Source organism: Gobius niger (genome assembly GCF_951799975.1).
Source record: "Gobius niger genome assembly, chromosome: 22".
NCBI classification, from domain to species: domain Eukaryota; kingdom Metazoa; phylum Chordata; class Actinopteri; order Gobiiformes; family Gobiidae; genus Gobius; species Gobius niger.
The window spans coordinates 5,253,554-5,267,013 of NC_136873.1; the positions used below are offsets into that span (position 1 = coordinate 5,253,554).

Here is a 13,460-nt window from a genome sequence, read left to right on the forward strand (position 1 = left end):
TAGCAGTATTATATGCTCGGAAACCGGTAACTGGCTCTTTATTAAGCATATAACCATGAGCAACCATTTGGAATATTGGGAAATGATCAGAAATATCTGTACATAATATTCCAGACTTTGTCTCATGGTTTAATGTGTTAAAAAGTATATTATCTATCAGTGTTGCAGAATTTCCTGTCACTCTTGTTGGTTTGGTAATTGAAGGAAAAAAATAGTTTGAATGTAGATGATTTAAAAATTCATCTGTAGCAGAATGTGTTTCCTTTTTGAACAAATTAATATTAAAATCCCCAAGAATATAGCACAATTTATTTTCCCTGTTTATGAGTTCCAAAGTACTTGAGAAGCATTGATTGAAGCTCAAAACGTCTGTGTTTGGAGGCCTGTAAATACTACCAATTACAAGATTTTTAGTTCTATTATTAGACATTATTTCTATGAATACGGATTCGATTTGTATTTCATTTAATTGCACGGAGAGATCATGTCGGACGTTAAAATCCAGATTTTTGTGGACAAAAATGGAAACTCCTCCTCCAGACCTTGATTGTCTGACAAAGTGAGTCGAGTTATAGGCTGTCAATTCATATAGAGCAAGTTCTTTGGACTGCTCAGTCAGCCAAGTTTCTGTCAGAGCAATTACTGAAAACTCATGATTCAAAGAAGATAAATAATGTACCATCTTTTCGTAATTTTTTGGAAGACTGCGTATATTTAGATGTAATACTGAAAACATTTTGTTTTTCTTAGAAAGTGATTGCATGAGATTGTTAAACTTGACATCATCAAAGTATTCACATGAGTCTGTATTATTTGCATTTGAGAAAAAGTTTAGGCTGACCTTTGGCTGCCATGTTGTTGTTGTTGATTAGCCCAAGGTGCTTTCAGACCTAACTGTTCTGGGGTTAACTGCGATGTCCTATGGATCTTTAACTATACACCCATGGTCTACGACAGGGGCTCCCCCAGTGTTCAAGCTCAAATCCACCTAACTCCTTAACGGATCCTATTAGCATCAGGGGCCACGGGGCTATAATGATCTAATTATATGATCTCTTATTATGATTGTGCCCTCTCCATTTGCTGCGTCCGAAATGAGCAGATTGGCAAGAGCTCTTACGCCAAACCGGATGTGCGTCAGCGTCCGCCATGACAAGAAGCTTCCGAATTTGTAAGTCAGTTAGGAAGTAGTTAGGAAAAGGAGCCTCAATGCTAACTATCATAGCCACTTTAGCATAGGGACCTCTGGTGCTAACTATCATGGCCACTTTAGCATAGGGACCTCTGGTGCTAACTATCATAGCCACTTTAGCACAAGGACCTCTGATGCTAACTAGCATAGCCACTTTAGCATAGGGACCTCTGATGCTAACTATCATAGCCACTTTAGCATAGGGACCTCTGGTGCTAACTATCATAGCCACTTTAGCATAGGGACCTCTGGTGCTAACTATCATGGCCACTTTAGCACAGGGACCTCTGGTGCTAACTATCATAGCCACTTTAGCATAGGGACCTCTGATGCTAACTATCATAGCCACTTTAGCATAGGGACCTCTGGTGCTAACTAACATAGGGACCTCTGATGCTAACTATCATAGCCACTTTAGCATAGGGACCTCTGGTGCTAACTAACATAGGGACCTCTGATGCTAACTATCATAGCCACTTTAGCATAGGGACCTCTGATGCTAACTATCATAGCCACTTTAGCATAGGGACCTCTGATGCTAACTATCATGGCCACTTTAGCATAGGGACCTCTGATGCTAACTATCATGGCCACTTTAGCATAGGGACCTCTGATGCTAACTATCATGGCCACTTTAGCATAGGGACCTCTGATGCTAACTATCATAGCCACTTTAGCATAGGGACCTCTGATGCTAACTATCATGGCCACTTTAGCATAGGGACCTCTGATGCTAACTATCATGGCCACTTTAGCATAGGGACCTCTGATGCTAACTATCATAGCCACTTTAGCATAGGGACCTCTGATGCTAACAATCATAGGGACCTCTGATGCTAACTATTATAGCCACTTAGCATAGGGACCTCTGATGCTAACTATCATAGCCACTTTAGCATAGGGACCTCTGATGCTAACTATCATAGCCACTTAGCATAGGGACCTCTGATGCTAACTATCATAGCCACTTAGCATAGGGACCTCTGATGCTAACTATCATAGCCACTTTAGCATAGGGACCTCTGATGCTAACTATCATAGCCACTTAGCATAGGGACCTCTGATGCTAACTATCATAGCCACTTAGCATAGGGACCTCTGATGCTAACTATCATAGCCACTTAGCATAGGGACCTCTGATGCTAACTATCATAGCCACTTTAGCATAGGGACCTCTGATGCTAACTATCATAGCCACTTTAGCATAGGGACCTCTGATGCTAACTATCATAGCCACTTAGCATAGGGACCTCTGATGCTAACTATCATAGCCACTTAGCATAGGGACCTCTGATGCTAACTATCATAGCCACTTTAGCATAGGGACCTCTGATGCTAACTATCATAGCCACTTAGCATAGGGACCTCTGATGCTAACTATCATAGCCACTTTAGCATAGGGACCTCTGATGCTAACTAACCGGTGATTAGGAGCTATGTGCCATAAGCCACTGCGCCAAACCCCCCCACCCTCGAGTGATTCATGCGCAACAACTGTTGATTGACAGGAGCACATTTCATAATAAAAATAATAATAATAAAATAAGATTCTGCACAAGCCAAACTTTATAAAAGTGATAAATCCATGTTGTCGTCCCCACAGCTCAGTCACATGTCAGTGTTAAAGAGGAAACTCAGGAAACGGATTAAATGCTTTTGTTTTCATTTAGTAGAAACTTAAGCCACATGGATCATTTGCATAATGTAGCTTTATGAAACAGCTGCTGAAATAAAATAACACTAAAGGGAAATGTTTGGAGCATTTTTTTTCTCCTTAAATGTCTTTGTTTGGACGCTATGTTGTTGTTGGACACTAGGGGGCGACATGCACTTTTGCTTGGCCTGCACTCCACCAATAACTTTAAAGAAGAAGAACAACAGCTGTTGGTGATGTCACTTCCCTTTCCCCTGTTTAAGGACGGACGGATTGTTCAAAATGCAGCTGAAGCTCTAGTTCACTAACTGCACAGATCTAACAGTCGACCCATGAAAGGTTAAGGATTAGTTGCTAGTGTTTGTGCTTAGAGGCTTTAATTTGATGGTTTCAGACGCAGACTTACTTTTTTTTTTTACATACTCAACAATTTAACATCTACAAAGGCTTTGTTCTCAACACACGTGGTCTAAACTGTGAATTCTCTCGCACTTTTCAGGCTTCACGTTTCGAGCAAAAGCAAAAACCTTGTTGTTGAACAGACTAAAAGGTCCTGTGTAGTCACTGCCGTCCCCGCCCCCACGGCTCAGGTGTGACTCAGCCGTGCGTCAGGTTAGGCCCCTCCCCTTCCTCATGTGCAGACGGGGCCCGGGCCGGCCCCCGCTCAGAGCAGCAGCAGCAGCAGCAGCAGCAGCACGGACGAACAGGGACGTACAGGGACAAGCTCAGGTAAGAACGGACTTTCACCACCGCCTTCCTGTTTGTGTCCTGTCAGGCTCACACCGGGGAGCCCTGGGCCGGTCCCACCAGAGATCTGGGACGCTGTGGGTGAATGTAGTTAGAGGTATTAATGTGAAATGTTGTAGATTTACTGCCATAAGTGTGAGTGGAAATGCTTTACAAGTTTTCTTTCATCCAATAGATTTGCATTGAAATTAAGGCTCTCTGAATTGTGGTCAGTCAGGTTTAAATTCTGGAGATTCATTGGTTACACTTTATATTTTGGATATCTTACTTAGTTTTCAAGCACTAATAAATAAAAGTGTCGATATCCGGATTTGGATGACGACACAAAAAAAGACATTACATTGATGATTTTACAGTTGGAAATTGTGTTTTCTGTATATGCTGCTTTGGTGGAGACACTACAACAATGGGAGACGATGGATTACTGCAAAAAGTATTTAACTAGATCAGTATAAACATCTCAATTTGAGCACAAAAAATTCAAATTTTAGTTGATTTGACGAGTTAAGAAGTTGTTGGGCGTTTGTCCGAGATTATTTCACTTGTTCTGAGATGTTTCTGACTCGTTTCGATACATTTCGTCCTTATTTCAGGTCATTTTCTTTGCCAATGGGGTAAGAAAATCAGTCTTATCTCATTGGCAACTTTACTTTCTTATTTCAAGCGAGATTTACCCTAGAACTGGTCTGAAATGTCCTCAAACAAGCAAAGCAAACTTGGTCCGATCAGGAAAAGTGTTTAAATGAGTGAAAACCGCTCAAAACAAGAAACATTTCCTCAATTCATTTAAGACAATGCTTGATATTCACTTGTTGTATAGACTCATAGTATATACTGCATCAACGGAGAAACACCTTTTTGTGCAGATGTGGTCATTTCTTTGTTTGTAGATAAATGTTTAAGAGAACAAAATGGCCCAAAACACAAGCAGCGACAGGGGTTTTTCTTCCGATCATTTTTTCCCAAAGTGAAAACGGCTGAGGGCATTGTTGCTTCAGGGATATTTAAATTGGAATGGTTTCTGTAGGAGCAGGTCACTCTCGTTTGCCGAAGTTTCAAACAGCTTTTCTGTGACAACAAGAGAGGAGGTCACTCAATTTCATTTTATTGTTTATTTTTTATTTATTTAAAAGGCACATTTTTACACTTCAAAAAGTAAATATCAAGCATTGGCTTAAATGACTGGAATTGAGGAAATGTATCTTGTTTTGAGCGCTTTTCACTCATTTCGACACTTTTCCTGATCGGACCGAGTTTGCTTTGCTTGTTTGAGGACATTTCAGACCAGTTCTAGGGTAAATCTCGCTTTGAAATAAGAAAGTCAAATTGATCAGCTGCAAAACAGACGATTTCAGATTTTTGATTTTCAATAAAAGCTTTACTCAAAAAAAAAAAAACACATGGAAGTTGGAGCCTTTTTAACCTCTTAACTCCCACCTGAACCGAGAGCATTTTCTTCAGTTCAGCTTTAAGATCTTTCTTTTTCTGTCATTTTTTTGTAATTTTTGGTCATTTTTTGGTCATTTTTTGTCATTTTTTGTCATTTTTTTTGTCATTTTTTGTCATTTTTTTGTCATTTTTTCATGTTTTTTTGTCATTTTTTTGTCATTTTTTTGTCATTTTTTTGTCATTTTTTTGTCATTTTTTTGTCATTTTTGTTTTCTTTTTTTTGTCATTTTTTGTCATTTTTTTTGTCATTTTTCTACCAATGAGATGAGACCAATGTTCTTACCCCATTGGCAAAGAAAATGACCTGAAATAAGGACGAAATGTATCGAAACGAGTCAGAAACATCTCAGAACAAGTGAAATAATCCAGGACAAATGCCCAAGAACTTCTTAACTCGTCAAAACAACTACAATTTGGATTATTATGCTCAAATTGAGATGTTTCTACAGATCTAGTTGATTACTTATTGCAGTGTACAATCGAGACTGCTCCACCTTTGGTTGAAATACTCTTTCCTTTGTCGTCGTTCTGTAAAACCCTCAGTTCCTTTAAATGTGTATCTACCATCTCTCTTGGTGAAAGGAAAAATCACCATACCATTACCATAACTTGAAAAACAATCGGTTTTGCAAGTTGTCAGGTAATTTTTCCTGATAAGCGATATACAAAGATCTGACAAACTCATTTTGTATCAGACATTTGTGAGACGACTGAACTGTAAACTGCTGCACAACTACCGGAGTACCGTGCCTTTTAGATCACACACAATAACAAGCTGCTTCCGGATCCAAACTGTTGAGAGTTCTATAGACAATCACAACAACAAAAATTGGCAAGGGCCGGCCTGTGATGTTTAAAAAGAGCCTTGTAGTTCAGACTGTGGTGTCATATCGCTAAGCATCATGGGATTTGCACCAATAATAAAGTAATGGAGATTTTAAAAGGTATGGTTCACATCACATGGATTTACCAGCAGTGACTCAGCCGCTAACGGAGTTCCTGTTTTTAGCTAATGCTGCTCTATGGTAATGTTTGCTAGCAGCCACAAACATGGCGGATCTCCATGGTAACACTCCATACGTTTGTTGTAGATACAGACGGCATCTCTGGAATCGCCCATATATGGTCATGTGTGAAAACAGTTAAGAGGAGACACTACAGGCAAAACTCATTTTTTTCAGTTTTCAGGTTTTGGTCTCTGAACATACAAGCTTTCACCCGGAAACAGAAAAAATGCCTAATCTTCACAACAACATGTTTAAATATTGCGCTGATTCAATGTTCCCCCATAGACTTATATGGGAGAACGCAATTTCAAGGCCCTTTTTCTCAAAACACATTTTTCTGTCATTGTGGCGACACTATGTCCACGTCAGTCGGACCTAAAGACTTCACATTTTACAGCCTTGGACTGAACAATATTTGGAAGATTTTTTCAGAGGGATTTTTTATTATCTAATCCCTTAAGCCCCATTTATTGAGTTTTGAATGTCAAAAAATAAGGCGAAAATTAAATTTTTACAACATTTTCCACTAAAAAACAGCTTATTTTAAAACTAAACAAGAAATCCAAAATCCACTCTGAAAAACCATAAATTTGAATGTAGCTCTATCCATTATTCAGATCTCGTCGTTGAAATTGATGGGAAATTTGGGGCATTTTTAGGCATAAAACACCTTGTTCTTATATGAAAAGACAAAATGACAGAAAACTTGCAATGTATTTTTTTCTCACATTTATGCCAGTGATCGACAGCAAAGGTTTCAAATTGATATCTGTAAATATACATTTTTTCCCTATTCACCTGCAGTGTCTCGCCTTAAACTCTGTATAGTCCCTTTAATGTTCACTGGAGGAGTTAGTGGAACAGCGCCACTACCTTTAAGCTCATTTTTCTATTAACGTTATTACATTTGCCCCCATTTGTGTGCAACCATCCATGTTGAAGAGCGGTTAAACGCATATTCCTAGCGTGATATCTTATCACCGGTGCATAATAGTGACATGTTTACTGGACTGGAGCGACCTTTGGCAGGTGAGGATGTGGGAATGTCGCTGTTGCTCAACACGGCGGCGGAGAGTTGTGCGAGCGCAGATCCCGGGCTCGCCTGAGGAGCCGGTGCGGTGGCTTTTTTCTGAAGAGGGTGGGACTGGGTGCACTCTGCTCCCGGCGCTGATAGCAGCCGGGTTTATCTGTTTGTTTCTGGGTGGAGGAGAACATTACCCTGTGTGCCCATATGAGCCTCGGAGTTCAGGGGCTTAGGGACAGTACCGGCAGCTTTACCATTAAAGGGCCTGGTAAATGTGTTACTTGGATGTTTCACTGTTTATTGCAACACAAGCAAAAAGTGTGTTTACTTTAACCTCTTAATTCCCGCCTGAACCGAGAAGATCTTTTTCAAATTTTAATTTTCTTGTTATATTTTTGTCAAATTTTTGTCATTTTTTGTCACATTTTGTGTCACATTTTTTGTCATTTTTATTGTCATTTTTTTTGTCATTTTTTTTTATCAATTTTTGTCAATTTTTTTATCATTTTTTGTCACATTTTTTGTCACATTTTGTCACATTTTTGTCATTTTTTTGTCAATTTTTTTATCAATTTTTTTCACATTTTTTGTCCATTTTTTATCACATTTTTGTCATTTTTTTGTCACATTTTTGCCATTTTTTCATCAATTTTTCTTCACTTTTTTTGTCACATTTCCATCATTGTTTTCGTCTCAGTTTTGTTGCCATTTTCACAGCTTTTTTCCCAGAAGCTTTTGGACTGGGGTAAAGCCAAACTGGAGAAAAAAGGTGCTCAGGTTCAGGTGGGAGTTAAGGGGTTAAAGTGCATATGACAGGTCAGTTAGTTTGATGGATGACATTGTTTTTATGAATACAGATGGACGGATAGATACAGACGGCATCTCCGGAATCGCCCATATATGGTCATGTTTGAAGTTAAGGGGGAAAACAATTTGGAGAAAAATGTAAACTTTCTCTAATTATTCAAAACCTACTTTAACCTCTTAACTCCCAATGGCAAAAAAGGTCCTAACATTGTATTGAAGAACTGTATCTGTTCAACTATATAGTCGACTATAGAGTTCAGGAATGTGATGTCATATCGCTAAGCATTATGGGATTAGCAGCCATTGTAAACAAATGGAGATTTTAAAGGTTAAAACACCGGAGTTATTGTTCACATTAAAACACTTGGACACCACAGGGAGTTAGATGTATTTACCAGCGGTAACTCAGCAGCTAACGGAGCTGTTCCACGGCTTTTTTCTCTACTTTTTATACTGTTTTTAGCTAATATTAGTCAATGGAAATGTATGCTAGCAGCTGCAATGATGGCCGATCTCCATGGTAACTGTAGAATATCGGACACAAGCCACTACTTTCTCCCATAGACTGTAAAGCTTTCTCCGCGCAAAAAAAAAAAAAGGAAAAAAAAAAGAAAAAAAAAAAAAGCTACTTTCTCCGCGCAGCGTGACGTCACGCGCGCTGCGGCGTGCAGATATGTTTTTTTTATTTTATTTTTTATCTGAATTTATTTATTGTTACAAACGTTTATTTTATGAAACAGAAGGACGGTTTTTAGCAGGCATTTTATTTGTCATTTAAATAAAAATTAAAACTATCATCACAAAAAAAGGAAAAAAAAAAAAAAAGGCACTCCAGCGTTAGCTCAGAGACGTGCCGAAAGTAGGTCAGAGCCCGCCAGCAGATTGAGTGACTACATCTGCTAAAACTTCGCTAAACTCCGGGAATAAAGTATTTCTGTGACAAAGACCAACCAGACTCATGAGACAGTGGAATATTTATGGATAAATACGAGTCAGATACGTTATATTTAACATGAATTTTACATGAATGGATTATTGGAGAGGAAGCTATCGGTCATTTAACAGCTCAAGCTAAAGGTTAGCAGCTAACGTTAGCATCTTTTCACCGTAACCGTTTATATTTAGGTCGTTTATTCATGACAAATACGCAACACACGACTGAAACAGATGATTTACTTCAGTCGTGTTGTTTAGTTCAAAGACCTGTCTCTGTCAGGCTCTTCTTCCCCGACTCTCGCAATGCATTGTGGTCTATATTGACCCATCGATGCTCACTGCTTTTCGAGATGCATTGTGGGAGATTTCGAGTGCACTACTTTTTTTTCTCTCTGGACATTCGGACACCCCTACAAAACGGCGTGACCACTATATAGAGTTCGGGAATGTCCACAGTTACCATGGAGATCCGCCATCTTTGCAGCTGTTGGCATACATTTCCATGGGCTAACATTAGCTAAAAACAGTATAAAAAGTGGAGAAAAAAGCAGTGGAACGACTCCGTTAGCTGCTGAGTTACTGCTGGTAAAGTGTTTTAATGTGAACAATAACTCCAGTATCTTAACTTTTAAAATCTCCATTAGTTTACAATGGCTGCTAATCCCATAATGCTTAGCGATATGACGTCACATTCCCGAACTCTATATAGTGCACTCTATAGGGAATAGTGTGGACATTTGGATACAGTTTTTAATAAGGCGAGACACTGCAGGTGAATAGGGAAAAAATGCATATTTACAGATATCAATTTGAAGCTTTTGCTGTCGATCACTGACATAAATGTGAGAAAAAAATACATGGCAAGTTTTCTGTCATTTTATCTTTTCATATAAGAACAAGGTGTTTTATGCCTAAAAATGCCCCAAATTTCCCATCTTTTCGGCGACGAAATCTGAATAATGGATAGAGCTACGTTCAAATATATGGTTTCATTTTATTGATGAATGAGTTACCAAGACTTTCTCAGAGGGGATTTAGGATTTCTTGTTTAGTTTGAAAATAAGCTGTTTTTTAGTGGAAAAATTTGTAAAAATGAACTTTTCGCCTTATTTTTTGACATTCAAAACTCAATAAATGGGGCTTAAGGGATTAAATAATAAAAAATCCCTCTGAAAAAATCTTCCAAATATTGTTCAGTCCAAGGCTGGAAAATTTGAAGTCTTTAGGTCCTATGATGTGGACATAGTGTCGCCACAATGACAGAAACATGTGTTTTGAGAAAAAGGCCCTTGAAATTGCATTCTCCCATATAAGTCTATGGGGGAACATTGAATCAGCGCAATATTTAAACATGTTATTCTGAAGATTTGGCATATTTTTTGTTTCTGGGTGAAAGTTTATATGTTCAGAGACCAATTTGGCCCAAAACCTGAAAACTGAAAAAATTGAGTTTTGCCTGTAGTGTCTCCCCTTAAAACCCCGATCCTGTCAGCAAGTTTAGAATCCGAACGAGTGGCACGACGCCCTCCCAGTTTAAGGTGTTGGTTGCTGCAGGTATTCGTAGCTCGCCCCGTGGAATGTGGTCAGGGTGGCCCATTGTGATTCACTTTCTCCCTCCGCCCGCTCCGCTACAGCTGGGGCATGTCGTCAGGTAAACACACTTGGTAACACGGTGACCTCTGAGCGGCCGGGGCAGGCGGGACTCACATTCACTGCAGTTTTAACGCCGACTGTTTAGTGTTTCGTTGTTCTTTAAGCTGAGGGTGAGGTTGGGTGCTTGGAAGGTCGTGGGTTCGGATCCCAGCTGGGTGTCTGTGCGGATTAGTGTGTGAAATGTGGGGCGACTGGTTCCTTGCTGTAAGGCGCTTTGGGCCTAATGAAGGTGGAAATGTTGTGCTCATGTTCAGATTTCAAACGGATCCGTGTCCCCGGTTTACCTGAACAACCTTCACTTGGAAACAAATCCCTTCAGTGTTTAATATTTGCAGTGATTCAACATTTCTCGTGGATTTATTTCAAGGGCTATTTTCCCCAAATGCTGTTTTCTCATATTGTAGTAATGAAAGTAGCATCAAACTCTCCTGTTTTTATCGATGTTTTTCAATGTTTCATCTGAGAAATTTCTAAATAACTTTTCCTTATCCTGGTTTATTGAGCTTAAACCCCCAAAGGCAAATTTGACTTTTTACAGATTCTTTAATAACTAATAATTGACTTTTTCACAAACTAGGCAAGATTTCCCCTCTGAGCAAATATTTGAAGCTAATTCTTACAAAATAAACCATATAAAACTGGAAAAAAAAGTACATTTTGGCCATTTTTATGCTTAAAATGCCATGTACAATAAGTTATTTCCTCATATTTATGTCAGTAATTTACAGCAAAAGCATTTTCTTTCCCATTTCACCTGCAGTATCTCATATACCAGCCCTCCAGCACACAACCTCTGGCCCCCAAGATGATTTTGAGAAATATTATTGGGCAAATAAGAGATCAAATACCTGTTAAAGTCTAAAAATGTGAGAAATAGTGTCAGTATTTTAATGTCCAGTCAGAACATCCCGCTTGGTCATATGTAATGTTAAACAGTGATTCTCTGCTGGTGGGTCGGGACCCAAAAGTGGGTCATGGAACCATTTTCAGTGGGTCGCGAGGCTATTGTTCAATATCTTCCATCTGAAAGTGCATGGAAACCCTAACTGTCTGTTATAATGAATGTTATTGGGTTGTTTTGATTTATATTTTATACGATATATAACAATTTACATTTTTATTTGGGTCCTCGGCTTGTCATCCGAGGGTGATGTTATTCATGTATTTATGGGCTGTTGAACCACTTTGCTCCTCCCCGTGTCTTTGTGTCTTTATTTAGTAGAAACTATATTCATAATTCAGCGTTTGTTAAAGTAGTTTTTGAATAATTAGAGAAAATTTAAATTTGTTCAAAATTGTTTTCCCCCTTAACTGTTTTCAAAAATGACCATATATGGGCGACTCCAGAGAGGCCGTCTGTATCTATGCAGTATCTCATATACCTTTTGCAGTATCTCATATACCTTTTGCAGTATCTCATATACCTTAATATGCAGTATCTCATATACTGTAATATGCAGTATCTCATATACCTTTTGCAGTATCTCATATACCTTTTGCAGTATCTCATATACCTTAATATGCAGTATCTCATATACTGTAATATGCAGTATCTCATATACCTTTTGCAGTATCTCATATACCTTTTGCAGTGTCTCATATACCTTAATATGCAGTATCTCATATACTGTAATATGCAGTATCTCATATACTGTAATATGCAGTATCTCATATACTGTAATATGCAGTATCTCATATACTGTAATATGCAGTATCTCATATACCTTTAGCAGTATCTCATATACCTTTAGCAGTATCTCATATACCTTTAGCAGTATCTCATATACCTTTAGCAGTATCTCATATACCTTTAGCAGTATCTCATATACCTTATGCAGTATCTCATCATATGCAGTATCTCATATACCATAGTATGCAGTATGTCATATACTGTATGCAGTATCTCATATACCTTTTGCAGTGTCTCATATACCATAGTTTGCAGTATCTCATATACCGTATGCAGTATCTCATCATATGCAGTATCTCATATACCATAATATGCAGTATGTCATATACCTTATGCAGTATCTCATATACCATAATATGCAGTATCTCATATACCTTTAGCAGTATCTCATATACTGTATGCAGTATCTCATATACCATAATATGCAGTATCTCATATACCTTTAGCAGTATCTCATATACTGTATGCAGTATCTCATATACCATAATATGCAGTATCTCATATACCATAATATGCAGTATCTCATATACCTTAATGCAGTATCTCATATACCTTTTGCAGTACCTCATATACCTTAATATGCAGTATCTCATATACTGTAATATGCAGTATCTCATATACCTTTTGCAGTATCTCATATACTGTAATATGCAGTATCTCATATACCTTTTGCAGTATCTCATCATATGCAGTATCTCATATACCTTTTGCAGTGTCTCATATACTGTAATATGCAGTATCTCATATACCTTTTGCAGTATCTCATATACCATAGTATGCAGTATCTCATATACCATAGTTTGCAGTATCTCATATACCGTATGCAGTATCTCATATACTGTATGCAGTATCTCATATACCATAGTATGCAGTAATCTTGCTTGGAGCGGGACAGCACCAGCTCGTCTCCATGGCGACGCCGCTGCTTTGACTACAGGCCAAACATGCGGTGGAAGCTCTTTACTTTATAACTGATCCTAACTGACTATAACTGACCATAACTGACTATAACTGATCCTAACTGAGCGTCCTGTGGATGTTCAGCTGAGACTGAGGCCTGTGAGGCGTCGCTGGAACGTCTTTATGTCTGAGGTTCTCACAGTTCAGCTGCACTGACGCACAAACAACCTGCAATGTTTCACGTCTTTAATTAACATTTCAATTTTGTTTTCTTGTATCTTCTCTGTGTTTTTTTACGGAAATAGCAGAATTCTCGTGCTTTTTAAACGACGTGTCCGTATCCATTACACCTTGACAAACAGTTGTTCTAAATGCCGGTGCGGTTCCCCTGCGCTCGTGCC

General features: G+C 38.6%; 1 protein-coding gene across 1 annotated transcript in view; it reads left to right on the plus strand.

Annotated features, from left to right (window-relative positions):
• Nucleotides 1-3,630: 3,630 nt before the first annotated feature.
• Nucleotides 3,631-13,460, plus strand: part of LOC306981562 (uncharacterized protein) — a 47,354-nt gene continuing 37,524 nt past the window's right edge. Inside the window, exon 1 of the mRNA XM_079581169.1 lies at nt 3,631-3,690. The gene's annotated coding sequence lies outside the window, so the exon portion shown is untranslated. The remainder of the gene's footprint in view (nt 3,691-13,460) is intronic.